Source organism: Danio rerio, chromosome 15 (assembly GCF_049306965.1).
Source record: "Danio rerio strain Tuebingen ecotype United States chromosome 15, GRCz12tu, whole genome shotgun sequence".
NCBI lineage: Eukaryota > Metazoa > Chordata > Actinopteri > Cypriniformes > Danionidae > Danio > Danio rerio.
Window position 1 is genome coordinate 10,672,100 of NC_133190.1, and position 18,786 is coordinate 10,690,885.

An 18,786-nucleotide genomic window follows, 5' to 3' on the forward strand; every position below is an offset into this window, starting at 1 on the left:
CACACACACACACACACACATTATATTAAAATAGACTTATTTGCCACTTTGTTCAAATATACCAATGTGCAAAACCCTTGCTTTATGTTTTACATATATTACAGAAAATGAGATAAATTCAACTTGCCGACAAAAATATTTAAAATATTCATCTAAAAAGCAAACACATGAAGCTAAACCAAGCGATAAAATGGTATTTAATTCTGTTTTCATTTGGTAAACAAAAATAAGGATGAAAAATGTTAGCGAATGGCTTGAAAAAATAAATAAATAAATAAAAAAATAAATAAAAAAACTTGACAGGTCTGTTGTTATGTGACTGAAAACTATGAATGCCCATGCTCCAATTCGCTAAATCTAATCTAATAAATCTACAGCGCAATGCAGTGATCTATCGAATTGGTCACAGTACACAGAGGGAGCCAATAGCATTTGACGAAATCAGTCATGAGAAACAGAGGGAGCCAATAGTATGACATGATTGGTCACAAGACACAGAAGGAGCCAATAGCATTTAATAACCAAAGCTGACGAAAGCAAAATTTTATTTGTGACAGCAAACATCTGAACTAAACAGCAAATGTAGACAACAATCATGCCTATTCCTTCCAGAAATATATTGGGCTGCCTTGGAAGACATAGAACATACTTTTTTATTTTTATTAATTGCAAGCATAGTTGTATCTGCCTGCAATATCCTGTGTATTGACAAATGGTTAACTTTAGTGTTAGGAGCTGGGTCATGTGCTCATAAATGTGAAATGTAAATAGATTTGACAGTTTACTTCAGAAAACTCACAGTCACACAAGAACTGCTACTTATGCAAAGGGATTGTTAGTGCTTAGAAAAAGAAGAGCTATAGAGTAATGAGGGAGAGTGCATTTTTCTTTTTTAAACTGCTCACTAATTACCACTGATTTCAAGCATCTTGTTTCTGATTTGTCATCCACGGGACATTCTACCAGAAACAAACATTTTCACTTGTAAAAGATGTGACAGGGCCTGACTTTTATGCTTGTCCTCCTCAAAAAAATCATACAAAAACAAGCAGAAAATAATCTAATTCAATGACAGAACGCATCCTTGATCACTGTCAGCTTCTCCTGCCTCAAATGATGTCACTTCCACTTTAAAAGGTCATGAAACGCCAAAACACATTTTTTGAGATGTTAACAGTCATGTACTAGGACAAAAATAGTTCACTAAAAAATAAAATTTGGTTGTTTTTGCAATATATCAAGCAAATTCCTTCCGGGTTTAAAATAAATTTTGAAGCTACGTCACGCCGATTAGATCATATTTAATTTAATTCAATTCAATTCAAATCAGCTTTATTTGTATAGCGCTTTTACAATGTTGATTGTGTCAAAGCAGCTTTACATAAATGGTCATAGTAACTGGATCAGGGTAGTTCAGTTTTTAGTGTTTAAGTTCAGTTCAGTTTAGCTCAGTTCAGTGTGGTTTGAAATCATTACTGAGAGTCCAAACACTGAAGAGCAAATTCATCGATGCGTAGTGTTATGATTTATGTTTTTTTCCTGTTTTTTTCACCCTCCTCTCCGTTTGTTCAACCCTAGGTTTCTTATTGGTTTATTATTCTGTCCATCATCATTATGACGCTCTCCGGTTCCACCAATCCCAGGACGAGCCACAAGTATTTAAAGCCCTGTCAGTCCAGTGTGTGGTGTGCGCCCTGCCACGGCGTACCCTTTGTGCTCCACGCAATTTGTTTGTGCAAATGCTTCGTCTATTTTGTGATCGCTCAGTTACTGTGATAATTCGAGTTGCTTGTTGAACTTTGTTGGCTTTAAGTAACATATGATGATGGTTGTGTGATTCTAAACTAAGATTTAGCGGACTTATCCGTTTTGTTTTGTTTTAGTTTAGATTGATGTTTTGTTAGATTAGTTTGAGTGTTTTGCCACCCGTGTATTTTTGAGTTTTGTAGTTTGATTAGTTTAGTTCGGGTGTCGTACACACTGAAGATCTCGGTTTTTATTTGTGTTTCTTTTTGACGCCTAGTTTAGACATTAGATTTAAGGATTGTTTTGTTTTGTTAATTTCTTTGATTTGGCTTACACTCGTTGTTCTTGTTTAAAGATAATAATTATAAATGTTTGTTTGTTTTTTTTTTCTCCCCCATTTATTATTGTTACATGTTTCAATTCAATTATAGAGTAAAAGCTTTAAATGAGAGTAACTGAATCTTGCCTCATTATTGATCTGTCGCACACATTACACCTGTCTCACTTAAATGTTACAGCATCCCACTTTAACATCATAAAACACGTAACAGTAGCTTTACAGATCCTGAACCATGCTAGCCAGTGGCGACAGCGGAGAGGGAAAAAAAAACTTCACCAACAGGAGAGTGAAGAAAAAAAAACCTTGAGAGGAGGTGTGATCATACCTGTCAACAACCCTCCCATTTTCCACAGGATTCTCCCATATTTTACAGTTCTATCCCGCTATCATCTCATAAAGGTATTTTCCCATATTTCTCCCGCATTTTCAGTCTTTCTCTGAAGGGTGGCAAGAAATATTAAAGAGCCGAGCCTCACTATATGCAACCCATATCGCCGAACCACCAGGGGCCGCCCCTTGCTCTTAAATGCGAGTCTGTTCAGTGCTTCGCTTTGTTTAGGCACGAAAACACTTTGAAATAAATATAACCGTCACACCTCCTATGCAATCCTCAAAACAGTCATATAATGGTGCATGAGTGTCAGCTGATGTGCTCCATATTCATAAATATACTCTGTTTTCCAAACGGATTCTATACACGCGATTTGAAGCGGAGCGAAATTCTGGGTTTTGGGTGCATGTTTAAACAGACATACACATATAATTAATAATAATATTAATAATATCTAAAGGTGTCGAACTTGGTGTTTTTTTTTTCAAACAAAACTAATTTTGTCTTAAATGAGCATAAAAGTTAGGAAAGCAGTCGAATGCCTTTATTATATTGTTAGATGTGTGCAGTTTTAAAGTGACACCTGTTAATGTAATCAAACGGAAAAAAAAATCTAAAAAAATAGAGATTCATTCGCTGCTCTTTTAGCAGAATCTGTAAGTTGAACAGTGAAGAAACGGCTAATGAGATTAGATAGCTTGATTGTATTTTATTATAACAGCTATTAATTGTAATAAGCTAAACTGTTTGCTACAGTATTTGCTTCTGTATTTGGAGGTTAGGGGGGGTCCCTTATTATGGTGGGCAAATCCCTTCTTTTCACATCCCAATGTTGACAGGTATGGAGTACATCATAGTGTGAATTATATTGCGGAGACTGGATGTCTGTACTGGCCGTTACAACGTAATGTCTTTGAGCTTTCCTTATTCGTTTACGAGACAGACTTAATTCGAACCAATCAGTATGCTTTATTGTGTATGATTGTGCAACTTCATTAATATGCATGATAGCTTCAAAGATTGTTTTTACCTGTTAAAGTGTTACAGACAGCAGAGAGACGCCGCATTGTGTTGCCAACCGTAATTAAAACAAGTGGAAGAAGAAGAATCATTCAGAGACATGGATCGTCAGTGTTGTGTTTATAAATGTGCTGCAACAAAGGTTTTGTTTCCATTTCCCCACCATGAGAGCTCAGCTGGATTGCAGTGCTCTGCTAACACGCGACAAAAATATGTTTGTAAGAAACCTTTTTTTTTCATCTGGGATGTTGAAACCCAGATTTGCCACTTGTCTTGTTTTAAAAAAAAAAAGATGTAGTTCCAGTTTATGTTGATTGTACTGTGTGTACAGATTTGGTAAGTGTGTGATCAGTGTTCTTTGTTTATGTTTATTCAGATGGCAAAGTTAGTTAGTATCATCAGCAGTACTCTTTCAGTTTTTAAAGACATACCATAGTCAAAATGATTTATTTAAGTTTACAGTATGCTAATATCACTATAATATTATGGACTGAAAGATCGGCTGTAAATGCTGCACTCTGAATGTAAACACCTTAAACAATTACTGTGCAGCATTTTTGTGACAGTATAATCTATACACACGCAGCTTTCTGACGCTAGCTACCAAGTGCATCTAAGTTACAGAGAAATGTTTTACCGAGAATTTTTTTTTCTCCCCTATAGCGTGCAGTATCAAACATTCAATTAAAATGACACTCTTCCAGCAGTTCCTCGCATACAATATCTTGTTTGTCATGGGGCTATGCATGAAATGTTCCTGAATAAAAGTGAAAGTGCCAAACTACACTTAAAGCTGACAAATTCATAATTTGCAAACAATTTGATTACTATTGCCCATGTAAAAGGCTGTCTTTCTCCCTTGCGTCTGTGTGTTGTATTGCCCCAGTGAAAAATCATCATGCGCTTGAACTAAAACTCGTATTTATGCAAACCCTTCTCTCTTTCGCCACTCGACATTCCCACCTAAACAAAGCTGGATTTACCCTCTTTCCTTACTTTTTTCAAACTAGATTTACAGCTTTTCATGGCCCTTTAAAGAACTATTGCATGCATTTTGTTGAATTTAATGCAAATGTGACAGGACTAACAGAAACATGGGGACAATTGTAAATTAGTGTTTATTTGTGAAAATTATTTATAATTTAATGTTTTTAAATCAATTTATGTATATAATAACAACTTAAATGTGCTATTTCGGAAGTATTTATTATTTTTTTTTTCCCGAAATAACAGTTTTTAAAAAAACAAAACTATTAAAGCTGCTGATTTAATTGGGCTTAGGATAAGGACAATGAAAGGGATTGCAAACTTGTAAAGTGTTTTAAATAAAGAAAAAAATCTGGGAAACAAACAAATGACATACTCCTTTACAGAGTAATTCACAAAAGTCAACCATCAGTCTATTTAAAAAAATCTAAAATTGGGATGAAATACTTTTTATTAAATGTATTTCTGTCTTTATTTCATGGACATATAATGCATGTTTCTGGCAGAATGTCCCACACATCCATCCCACTGTTTAAAGCTCTACAGTTTCATCCCAGCAGACAAAACGATTCGGAGAACACTCGTCCACATAAACTTCAGCCTTCAGTTCAGTCCTGAGTGGGAGAGACTCACCCGATCTGCCATAACATCTTCAGATAGGAAAACCAGAGGTGCTTTTTCCAGTGAAAACAGCACATTACCGTATGATTTCCACAATAACAAGCCCACATGTTCGCTGAACAATGAGCTTTGGAGCAGATGTGAGGGTCTGAGGGGTGGCTGATCTGTGTTTGTTTGCGATAGTCATTGTCTCTGTGCTCAGTTTGGCCACGTCCAAGATTACATTTGTCTGGTTTTGCCAGCAGTTCTGCTGACGGCTTATTAATCAACATGGATTAAATGAAGGGAAACATTAGGAAATGACTGCAGGACTGGGCAGGACAAGACTATATGGAGATGCTTGGCAACTAAAAAAGGCGAGTGTTTAGACAGAGGCGACCGATGCCACACACAGAGTGTTTTGACTGAACATAAGCTTATGAACGAAAAGGTAAACAGTGTAAAATGTGAGAGCTGATTCTGACATGAAAAGCCTTTAGTGGAAATAGAGTGTGTGTTTGTGTTGAAGAAAAGCTGCTAGCATCACTTTCAAATGAGATTCTGATTTAAATAGCAGAAATAAATTATTTAAAAATAGGAAAATTGACACCATTACACACCGGCTTGTGAAAAAATCCAAGGTTTATGATAATTATATTTTTATGATAATTTATATTTAATAACCACTAATGTTTTCATTTGTGGGGTTTTAAATCCATATTTTGCAGAATGACGCTTGATTCTTTGATTCTTTGATTCTGATATCTAAATTTTAACATTTATTATTCCAAATTTCTTATATTTATCCTATATTTATTGAATAAATAAGATATAAATTTGATCATCTTGACCACTTTTCTCAAGCACATAAAATGCCATATCATACGTGTTTGGCGTGATTTGTTGCTATTTTCAGACCAGCGCAACCCAAATGTTCACATTTTGCACCACATTATTTCAATAGCAAATCCATTTGTGCCAGTTTGTGGATTCATGGGTGTTCCGGTTTAAAATGAAGATGTGGTAAGCCACATTGTTGGTGTGTTGCTATTTTGATGAACTTAAAAGAGACTGCGTCATTGACCAACTGAAAGCTGGTCTAAAGTCCAGGGCAGAGCACGCTAGTTATCTGCTTATGCAGGTCTAAACGCATACATGGTGCTTAATAAACACAGGATTTATATTTGTTTTAATAAAAACAAGTTTACATTTGTCCACCTGTCCGGTTTTGGAGACGTATGCATCATCATATGGGGTGTAAGAATAAGACGTGTGTTTGGATGTAGCTCAGTTTTTGACCACACTTTGTTATTATTGTTCATTTATTCATTAGCTAAAAGTTAGAACTGAATTTAGAAATAGTTTTCAAAACAAATCTTTGTGCTTAACAAACTAAATTAAAAATGTAGGCTAATGGATGCCTTCAGTGGAGTGCGTTTACACCATTTCCTTAGTCCCCAAAACGAGTAAAGTAAAGAGTAAAATTAAAGAGAAAGTAAAGAGACAGAATGGAGGAGGCACGTTCTTTATCCTCATTCTGCAGATGGTCGGTTAAACTGTTTACTCGCTAGTGAAGCATTCAGTTTTCTCACTTCCGCCATGTAAATAGCAAATGCGCCATGACACTACGCAACTGGCTCTTAAAGGGAATGGGAGATGCGACTCTGATTGGTTACTTCCCAAAACACACCCATAACTCATTAAGAGAATAAGGCGCAGGGCGTTTTTTCTGTCCTTAATAAAGCAAAAGTGGATTTGGACACACCCTTAATACTTATGCGATCTGTACTTTGAACTTTGCGCGTAGAACATTAATAAAGCCCACTTTATATATATATATATATATATATATAAATATATAAATACATACATACATACATACATACATACATACATACGTACATACATATATATAATCCTGTAAATATATCCTTAAATTAGCACTTTTCTGTATTTTGAGAGTCATGTTTGCCCATTTTTCCCTATTTATGCTTTTGATTTGTATTCTGGTACCTTGATCTTTCTTCCAACAACTTTTAATGTTGAAAACTTACTTTTAGGAACAATTTAATAGTTTAAAGCAATATTTCTCAACCTAGTTTCTGGAGGACCACCAACACTGCATGCTTTGGATGTCTCCTTTGTCTGTCACACCCATTACAGCTCTTTCAGTCCCTGCTAATGAGCTGATGATCTGAATCAGGTGTGTATGGTTACGAAGACATGTGCTGCATCCAAAATCGCCTACAACTCAGTAGGAACTGCATTTGAATTTAAACGCACTACTTGGCCGTTAGAAAAGTATGTTGTATACAGTATGAACGTTAGTTGGACGAATGGAACTCAGACATGCTACATTCACTATTTTGTCATCATCACATGACCTACCCGTGTCAGTTGCGTCATTTCACTCCCATTCATGAATTCACTCACTGTGCATCATGGGATAGCGTAGCGTCTATCTGATGCACACTTCAGAATCTCACTGGAAGTAGTAGGTCATCAGGGTACTTCTTGCATAGTTTTTTGAATTCTATGAATTCGGACATACAACTCACATACTGTTTTGAGCGTACTATATCGTATGGAAGTATGTAATTTCGGGCGCAGCTATGGAAATGTGCAGAGCTGGTCGTCCTCTAAGAACATGGTTGAGAAACACTGGTTTAAAGAGATATATTGTCTGACTTGGTATATATTTTGCTACAAGAACCTTCCAATAAATTCTGTAAAGTGTAAAGTTAAATTTTCCACATCAAAAGTCGACAGAGCAGAAGTTTCCATAATGCAATTCACAACCGTAAATAAACAAAAAACATTTGTAAATCAAAAAATTTAAAAACTGTTCATTAGGGAATATTTTTTTGCAGTGTACTCTAGGCATTTTAGACAATTTTGAATACAATAGAATTAATATATTATCTTGCTTTTTTATGTAACTCTATTTTTCTGGGCAGTGGGTCATTCTGAGAAGATAGCATTAAAGAGACCGCTCATGTAAACGCCTGCGTGATTGATAGAGGCTCTCAGCTCTTTCCATTTTCATTTTCACTTACTTCTCCTCTGGCCCGCTGGCCAAGACACATTTACATAAAGATCTATGAGCACACGGCAAAATCACATCTGTCTTTTCATTGGCCACTGACAGAAATGTGATAACTGTGCTATTTCTGAAAGCATGATCTCATCGGGCATTAACAGCCGTGGCTAAAATCCCTCAGAGTATGGACCCCAATATGAAACCTTTTACGAACTCTATGTGAGGTGAACACAGTTCGTTAGTAATGAACAACATTCAGGTGTTCTACATTTGCCATGTCGTTACTAAAGTGATTGACACCGTAAGTAAATCGGTTTCTATTTAAAAAAAAAAAAAACACATTTACAAAATTTCCTAAGGTTTAATACACAATCTGAAATTTTCATTGGTAATTTTCTCGCAGGAGCAACATGGTGGCTTAGTGGTTAGGACTGTCTTGCCACACAACAAGAAGGCTGCGGCTTCGAGTCCCGGCTGGTTCAGTTGGCATTTCTGTGTAGAGTTTCCTCAGCGTGCTCCGATTTCCCACACAGTCCAAAGAATAAACTAAATTGTCTGTAGTGTATGAGTATGAATGAGTGTTTCTTAGTACTAGGTTGTGGCTGGAAGGGAATCCGCATCATAAAACATATGCCGGAATAGTTTGCAATTCATTCCGCTGTGGCGACCTCTGAAACAGGCACCTAGCTGAAAGAAAACGAATGAATTTTCTCACATTAAGAAATATATTCAGCCTCATGTTGTGTCAATCCTATTAATACACTGGCTCCAAAACTTTAGTCCGTCACAAAAAAATATATCTAATCAGGTTAGATTTTCAGTTTTCGCCACCTATGAAGGCACTACATTAAAAAAACTAATTTCAGACATAGCACTGAATCAGCGTAACTATTTAATCACATACAACAGAAAAAAAGTGAGCTTTGGTGATAAATGATAGTAACTCCTCACTACAAATGCCATCAAACGTGGAAAACTTTGGTCAAAAATTATATTTACACACACATTGATACCAAAACAGTGCATGGACACATGTATTTTTTTTTTTAAACTTACAACTGTCAGAAATGAAACTCGTGTGATTGTGGGATATCAAAGGGAGCAAAGGATAGGTCTATGCTGCCTTCAAAAATCAATCGGAAGAATGTACCTCTAGACAAAGGCATAAAGCAGAATTTGAATTTGGACCTTGAAATGGTGCTTCCGAAGACAGCATTTTAGACTTTCCAAACACAGCCATTGACAGATCTGAAGCTCGTATTAGTTTGATGGTGTTTATGCTGAAAAACAGATCCCAAGTATCCTGAGTGGATTGACAATGCAATTTATTTTATTTCATTTCCCAAACCAAAAACTTCCAGAAGTTTAAGGAGGATGCATAAATCTGTCAAAGTTGACGCAACCGTACTTTCAACTGTTAGAATCTTCCCAAGTTATTTAATAGCAATTGTTATATATTAACACAATCTCTGCCTCACTTAAGGTAGATCAGTGGTGCTCATGTTAGCTAGCTCACAGTTATCAGTGCCTCTTTATTATCAATTTTTAATTTTTTTGCCAAAAACAATGTATTGTCAAAAATCATTGGTCATCATATGAAGGCAAATGTAAGGGGTCTTCGCTGTTTCATTTTGTGCTTCAAAATGCGTCACATATTCTCTTTTGGAGACAGGTTGGGACTGCTGGCAGGCTAGTCAAGTAACTGTATCCTCTTCCTCTGCAGCCAGGACTTTGTAATGTACAAGTAAAAGTAAACTTGGAAATGACTATTTTCTTTTTTTATTAGCATTTTCCATGCTGTCCCAACCATTTCTGGTTTGGGGTTGTACAAATTGTTGCTGTAATACCTGCCAACACTACCGATTTCCTGGATGTCTCCCGTATTTCAGATCCATCTCCAGCCACCCTCCCGTTTTGTTATTTCTCCCAGAAAACTCTCGTAATATTAACCTTGCCACCCCCTCCCCGGTCCTCAGCATTTTGGTATGGTGAAACCCCTGGGGTCATCAACATTGATATAGGATCTGATCGCAGTGGCCACCCGGAACACGCCATAGTAAAGTTACAAACATCACAGCACACAGTTCTTAACAGTGTTATTTAGACACCTCACCCCCGAACCTAACCCCCAACACCCAGTCTTTCAGATTTTCAGGGACAAATGTTGGCAGGTATGGTTGTTGTTATTATTATCATTATTGTATCGATTAAAACAATATATTTTATCATTTGTATTTTAATGAATAAATCGCAGACATCACTGTTAGTCATGTAAAGCTGCCCGAGAGCAATGTTGGTCCCATCGGGCAGGGGTTGGGTAACAGACCTGAAGTGTGCTGCTGTGGCGAAGGGGATTCTGGGATGCTGAGCACTGAGTGGCACAGGCAATCTGACCCCAGAGCAGCACGGCGTCTCGCTGTTTCAACTAAAATCGATACGATTGAAGGGCATTGTGAGTGTGTGTGTGTGTGTGTTAGGGAGGGGCCGTCCTCATGCTGCACTGGACCAGCTTGCCCTTGTCTAACCTTGTGTTTGTCCCATGAGCAGCAGCTTGCTATCCCATCTCCATAATACACCCCCCCAAACCCTGACAGACAGATCAGAGCATCGATAACAGCATGCTGCTTCTGCCGCACATCCCCCACCACAACACACACACACACACACACACACACATATACAAACTCAAATCTAGTTTGCTATTCTTTTGGGGACTCTATAGACATAATGCTTTTTGTAAGTCTACAAACTGTTTTGTCCCCCTACCCCAAACCTACGCCTAAACACAACCCACAGAGGAAACATTCTGCAATTTTACTTCTCTAAAATACTTTGTTCAGTATTATTATTAAACTTTTTCACTCTAGAGACCTAATTTTAGTCCCCTCAAAATTCCCAAACTTTGCTTGCCGACATCTGTTGTTTTTATTTTTATGTCAACCAAACAATATTTTCTATCTTCTACCCCTAAACCTTAATATTACCCTCAAAGAAACAGTTTTGATTGTTTACACATTTCAGACAAACATAATTTCTTATTTAAATTATTTATTTTAAAATGAAACCTATTTTCCTCCAGTAAATTTTCCAGGTCACTGCTTAGTCCTATTTGAAGTTATCCTAACCGAGCAGTATTTAGGAAGACATCATGTTACAGTTTACTCTAAAGTATAATATATTATACATAAGCTATTTGAAAAAGAGCATAGATCAAAATGAGAAGACTTTATTTTGCACCTGGTGGTCATTTTCTTTATTCGTCTGACAAACAAACCCTATTTAAATGGAAAGTTCACCCCAAAATGACAATGTATTTGTTAATTTACAGGTCATACAAGATGTAGATGGTTTTTTTTCTTCAGTAAAACATTAAAGAAGTTTTTTAGCTGAATTTGTGGTCCCTGGCGATTCATACACTATAAAACCTAACAATCAGCTTTATTAAATGAAATGAGTTTAGTTAACTCAGAATTGACTGAAAGTTAATTCTACTTATATGAAAAGAGTTTTGAACTCCGTGTTAAAGGTAATGCATTAATCAAATACAACATTACTTCAGCTTAAATGTAGTAAGTTCACAGCACTCATATAGATTCGTTTTTTTTTTACTCAAATGGTTTGCTGCAATCGGTTTCCTTAAACAGTTTGATTTACCTTAGCTTATTGGGTTTTACAGAGCTCAGTTTGTTAAAGTTCTCTTAATTTGTTGGGTTTTACTGTGCTCAAATTGCTTTGTTTACTCAAATGGATTAAGTTCACAATACTCAATCGGATTAATAATATTAACTTTTAGGGTTTTACAGTGTATAATGGCAGTGAATTGGGACAGGTTTTTAAGATTAAAAATAAACATACAAATACAAATCAATGATGACACAATCAGGCCTGTAAAGCAAAATGATCGGTCTGTGTAAGAAATTATTCAAAACATTGTTTACAATATTATTAGGATTACTACACAACCTGTTTCAACAAATATTGGTGCATGTGTGAATGTACATTGTTCAGCATATTTAAGTACACCCAGGGCTTACTTTGTGCTGGAACACGCCGGATCCGGAATCTCTGAAATACCTCATTTTACAGATCCACATCCTCAACCGCCCTCCTCTCCCGTTCACAGTTCACTTTCACATTCTTCCACAACTCCCCAACCCTCTTCACTTTCGTCCACGCACCCCACCGCCATCCAATGCCCTGCTCTTCACTTTTGTGAATATACATTTCTATAACATATACATTTATATAAGTTTATGTTATAGAAAAATATTTTTTTAAAAATTAAAAAAGAGAAGAAATCAAGGGAAGCAAAAAAATAAATAAATAAAATTTTATTGAAATTTTGTAGGTTGTAATTTTTTTTGCAATATTTTGCTTGAATTGAATTGTATTATTTTTTAATTCCCAAATATGTATGATAACTAAAATATTATTTTAATAAATATATCTGTTTAATAAATCTGTTTTGTTTAAATACACCAAAATACATTGCCAATATTCACTGGGAAATGTATAAAAATATTCATCTTCAATATGGGCTGTACTCAATTATGCCGAGCACTGTAGTCTGATGACGAAAATGCAAGCGCGCGCTTGGACGAAAGATCCTGTGGTGTAGTTTGCTGATAGATATTGGTTATTTCATCACCAGCCTTCATACTGTCATCATCAAATGTGATCAGACTACAATCAGACTACATTCGCACATGCGCCAACATTTTCTTGAAACTAACTTTTGCTGCGGAGCTTGTAATGCCGACAGGAAATTGAACCAAGGTTCATGTTTCGCATGATGAACGCAGAGGCCTTGACATTAACTTTTTTGATCACCAACCACTGTGGCTAGTAGTTTTTCCATCATTACTAGCCACTCGCCATTTTTACTAGCCACAATTATGTTGTTGGGAAAATATATTTTATATGCATAAATTTGACTTCGGCATGGGTTGCGGCATGCTAAAATGACTTCATTTGTATTTTGAGTTTTTTTCCACTTGCCTCCTTATTCATTTAGCTGTGTTTTGTTTATAAGCTTTCTCAATGAGTGTGAGAAAATGGGTTATGCGTTCATAAAAAAGTGTTGCATTGCATTTAGTTTTCTTTCACAAGACTTTTCAGGGCTCAACACAATAAGGATCCTTGCTACAAATTTAAAATATTGTGTCAAAACAAGCAAAATAATGCTGTATACATACACTTTTTATTCAACAAAACAGCTGACATTTAAAAATATATATATTCTCACGCATCTAAAACTATGCACATCGGTCTGTTCTGGTTCAATATCCTAGATCACCAGTTATATGCATACAACAACATATTAAAGCAATATTATTGTAAAGTACGATTTTTAATCTATATTAACAAAAATAACAGCAAGCAAAATAAAGCGGCTAAAAAAAACAAACATTCTGTGTGCGATAATAAAAGGATGATGCCGTGCACACGGTTAATGTTAAGCGAATTAAAAATCTCTTTAAAGAATGGTTGAAGCGAAAGCGATAACAACTACTACTGCTTACAAAGAATCTCGAGCTCTTGAAGGACTGTGGGTGCACGAGCATCGCGTTTCCAGGCACGGTTGCTTCGAGTGAGGAAGCTGCACAAAAGCTTTCAAACACTCGCGCGCATCAAATCATCTGTGCGTGTGACAATAAAGCCCTCGTCAGTGAGTGAGGAAAGCCTGTCTCACCGTGCACATAATCCTCTCATTTGTTATTCACCTGCTTTCCTTTGCTTGGCGAAAAGCTGTTTTTGTCAGTCAAGCTGCTTCTCAATTCTAAGATCACATTGGTACGCATATAGACAAACGGTCATAAACTAACAGTCTAATCTGTAGTGACGTTGAGCCAGCACTGGCAATTTAAAAATGAGTTTCATCCAGGCAAAGTGTCTAGTGGGAGTGGCTGTCTAACCCGCCACAACCGAAATCTACCCACGTTTGGCAGGTGTTAATATAAAGCCCTGTGAACGCATGTTTTATTTATTCGGAATTTGATGGCAAACAATGTTTGTTTCCAAAATTAGACTTTTTTTAATCAATACACTACCTGACAAAAGTGCTGTTGCCTATCCATGGAACAACAAATAATAACTTGACTTCTAGTTGATCATTTGGTGTCAGAAGTGACTTTTTTGAAAGGCAAAGACCTACATTACCCTTATTTTACCAAAATAAAATATATTCACGTCTTGATTTTTAATTATTTAATTAGGACAGCAAGGTTTGACTTTGCTTAGACAAAAGTCTTGTCACTTAACAGAAATAATGTACAGTATAGAATATAAAGTCATGGTGCAGTGGAAAGAGTCAATATTGTGTATGACTCCGATGAGCTTGGAGGGCTGCATCCATACATCAATGACTCAAATAACTTATTAATAAAATCATCTGGAATGGCAAAGAAAGCGTTCTTGCAGGACTCCCAGAGTTTATCAAGATTCTTTGGATTCATTTTCAATGCCTCCGTCTTCATCTTACCCATGACAAGCTTAATAATGTTCATGTCTGATGACTGAGCTGGCCAATCCTGGACCTTCTTTGCTTTCAGGAACTGTAATATGTAGGCGCAAGTATGAGAAAGAGCGCTATTCTGCTGGAGAATTTGCCCTCTCCTGTGGTTTGTTATGAATTGGGCAGCACGGCTGTTGTATGTTGCCATCTACTGTGCAGATCTCTCGCACGCCCCTATATTAAATGTAACCCCAAACCATGATTTTTTTTCTTTACCCAACTTGACACATTTCTGTGAGAATCATTGATTCATGTGGATTCCAATAGGCTTTCTACAATATCTGTGATGATTGGGATGCAGTTCAACAGATGATTCACTGATTGAAAACAATCTTCCTTCTGCCACTTTTCTAGATTATTATCTAGAAATCAAGTTATTATTTGTTGCTCTTACAACTGGGATTGTAGACAAGACTTTTGTATGTAGTGTATAATAAAAGTCTTAAGATGTGGGCGTGGACATTTTGAATTGTATGGACAAAAACAGAAAATAAATGAAATCAAAATGTTCTTTTCCTGTTAGTTGTGCTTGTTATAAACTGTATCTGCGCACTTCATTATTAATAATCATTAATAATAAATTGTAATGTAAATAAACGTAAAAAAAATATTGCCTTCATTATCTTTTATCAAATACCTTAATACATATCATTATTAATCATACCTATTCTTCACTTCTGGTTACATGGAATGCCTTTTAGGCAGGTATATCAGTCTGTGTACTGCTTTTGTCCATTTGTCAATCTTCCTCTATTTTGTTAGCAACGCCCTTCTTCCAACAATCCAATCGGTTCCCAAAGGACAAAATCATTTGAATTGGATGCACTTTACAATATGAATAACAATACCAATAATAAAGTCCATTTCATGTTGACTTAATGTTCAACAGAAGAAAGTCACGCAAGTTTAGAAAAAAAAGTGGCGCATCTTACCCCCCTCTCCCCCCACAGTCACACTTCTCTGCTCACAGGCATGTTTGTGCATACATGAACAAAGAGAGATACTATGCGTTGCGTCAGCACAGGGAGGGAATGTCTTTCCCTACATTACTCACACAAGCTCTTCAGTAAACACTTACTGAGAAAAGCAATCCTGGAGGCAGACACACGGGCAGACAGATAAGACTAACGTCAGACTTATACGCTGAATCATTGTTTAGACTACTAGAGGACGCAGCGCTGCAGTCCTCAATATCTGCTCAAACACACAGACAAAATAACTAGCTCATCCAGGGAAACCCCAAAGCTTCCCAACAAAATTGTTTCCTTTTTTTTGGCTTGGCTATGATGTAAGGTAAACATCAATTGATGAAAGCTCTAATTTGTTTTTATTAATTTTTTCAGGCCAGACTCTCAGGTAGTTTTGTTTATGTAGAATTTGTGAGTATATATAGTGATACAACTCATCGGGGCAGACATAACATCACTTTAAATGACTAACAGAAGTGGTCTTTTAAATGAATTGCAGATATGAAAGTTATGTAATACGCCTGAAGGCACATTCATGAAACATTCCATCATTCCTCTGCCATGTTTACAAACATGCAGCGTCAAAATAAAACCGCATTTCCAGCCTACCGTGCTTATATAATCTGATGTATTTTCTGGTAAAATGGTATATTTTGGGTGAAACATGTAGGATAGAACCAAGGTTGCAAATTAAAATTAATATATATGCTCATTTTTATATATTTTTTTCATGACTATGCTATTTATTTTGGTCTTTTTTTGCAACCGGAGACCCGCGTAAAGTCATGTGTGATGTAGGTTGGTAATTCGTCTATTGGTTGCTTTTTTTAAGAATTGTCATACTTTTAAGCGCATGTTAGTGCAGCAATTTAGCAAAGTCAAGGAAATATAGGTGTTTCAAATAATTTGGAACATTCAGCAAACGTATAAGATGCATAAAGCATAGAGTCACTTAAATATATATTAAATGAAACAAGTTTTTTTAAACTATTTTACCTGATAACATTTTTGATCATATTTACATAACGTAATTTTTTTTTTTTTACTGCATGAATACACAAGCAGTCAATACTGTACATATAGAATATCTTATGCATGGGATGGAATGAAGGTGAGCCCATGATAAGGGAATTATCATTTTGGGTGCGTTAACTCTTTTACACCATTCCCAACAATCCAGCCAAGACTAAAAATGGAAGTCATTTATAACATTTTGCCTTCGCTGGAAGAATCAAAGGTTAAATCAATGGAGCCATACTTAAAAAGAGCTAAAAAAAATTCCTCAACTGCCTGCTGCACCACCCACACCACTCACAGTGCAACAAAATCTGGCATATTTACAGTGTGGATGAGGCTGGTAAAACATGTTCAACAAACATCTCCTGTTGCTCAGCTACTACAGAGGCCACAACCTCAGAGATCAGCTGGGACATTGTTACAAAACACACATAAGCACAAAAACCACGCTGGATCTCTCAACTGACTTCTCAGTTGTCAGTTGAGACATCTCAACATCTCAACTTTTTCCAAATAAAATCTGTAACGTGTAAAACTCATCATTATCAAAAATGTAGCCTTTCAGTGTGCATTGGTTTATCTGTAATATTTTGCAATTCAGTCTTCAAGTTCACATCACACATCATGCTTGCCTTCACAAACCCTTAGATTTTTCCATTGGCTTTTACATTATTTAACCCTCCTGCACTCTAAAATATAAGCTTGCTGTTTGTTCAAGCTACTTATTTAAAATCAGCTGAAACAACACAATTCTTTGTGGTTTTGGAGGGACAACTGAATTGTTTTGTGTTCAATCCACTTAAATTTGTTAAAACTAGTAAGTTAACTTAATTTTTGTGTTCACAAATCAATTGTGTGGAACCCGGCATTTTAAATTTTTATTCACAGCTTTTCTTTACAGTTGACTTACAGGTCAAAAATGATCCAGGTACCATTTTAATAGCATAAAAACCCAGAACAATCTTTTTTTTTATCTTGAAGTTTGGTCTTTTTTGTCTAAATGATCCAAACATTACAAAAAAAGGTTATTTCCTATTTTCTTATTAAACATTGATGAAATACTGCATAGTGATGAGAGGAAATCTAGACATTTACAGAGTTTGTGATGAATGATGAGGTTGTTTCTTCATTCAAAACAGATTTGAGGATTGGTATTAAATTTAGCTGCTTTATCTTAAAGGTTTAAGTGAGGGCAAACAACATAAACAGAATTCTAAGACAACAGGAGGGTTACATTAGCTCTGTGACCAACTAAAGGTTATTTTTACAAAAACTAAAAGCAACTTGTATACTGTAAATACTAATGCCTAAAAACAAAACATAGGCAATAAATGAACTACACCATGTTCACAAGACTTCAGCAACTGTAAAGCTTCTGACAACTCATTCAGTTTTTATTTAAAGCATGGCAACTTTTTTAATGGGGTATATGCATATGGACTTTTAATTTCAGCCAGTCTCTGCGCTTCCGGTGAACTGTCTTTCCTTCATAAAATTGCCACAGCCTGATAGATACATGACAATAAGTTGGTCTCAGACGGAGACAGACACTGTTTTAAAGTCCATTTTTACCCGTCATGTCTTTAAAATATGACAGTTTATTTTATCCCAGTAAGTTTCTGTGCTGGTCTGCTGATCCTGACGGAGCTAGTGCGGTTACACAGTCTTCTCGTTTCACGCTTTAACAACTAAATGAATGCTGAAGTCTATTTTATTGAATGTTTTGTAATTACCAACCCAAGCTTATTCTGAAAACATAGTCCCGAGAGACCGCAACTTATGTAGCCGGAGGTACGTATGGCTGCATTTAATATTTTTTTAAATGAACACAACGGGGCGGTGTAACGCCGTTCCTCTTCGCATTTGCCAGCTGACAGCTTACCTTAGTGTGGAGGGCTTTCCCGCCACAACTAGTTTGTCTGTTTAGCTCGTCGTGTATGTCAGCAGAGTGGAGACACGGAGAGGAGCTGACGGCGACGACCGAGGTTGAGTCCGGGGAACAGCAGTTCCAGAAACCAGGTAAGACGAAAACAGAATCCAAAAAATAAGGTGAACGAGTTAACAACAGGGTGAGAATGTGGTGAAATCCGAAATCGTTGCTTGGGATAATCGAAGCAAGCGGGCAGGCGAGCAATCAGTAAAACCAGTTGGGTTTAGGGAAGGAGGAGGAGGGTGGACCAGTCGATTGGCTGTTCACCCAGTCAGTCAGTCAAACAGATGGTC

General features: G+C 36.4%; 1 protein-coding gene across 5 annotated transcripts in view; it reads right to left on the reverse strand.

The window, feature by feature from the left end:
- The window catches only part of gab2 (GRB2-associated binding protein 2), a 160,796-nt gene that overhangs the window by 47,755 nt on the left and 94,255 nt on the right, over positions 1–18,786 (reverse strand). The window lies entirely within an intron of this gene.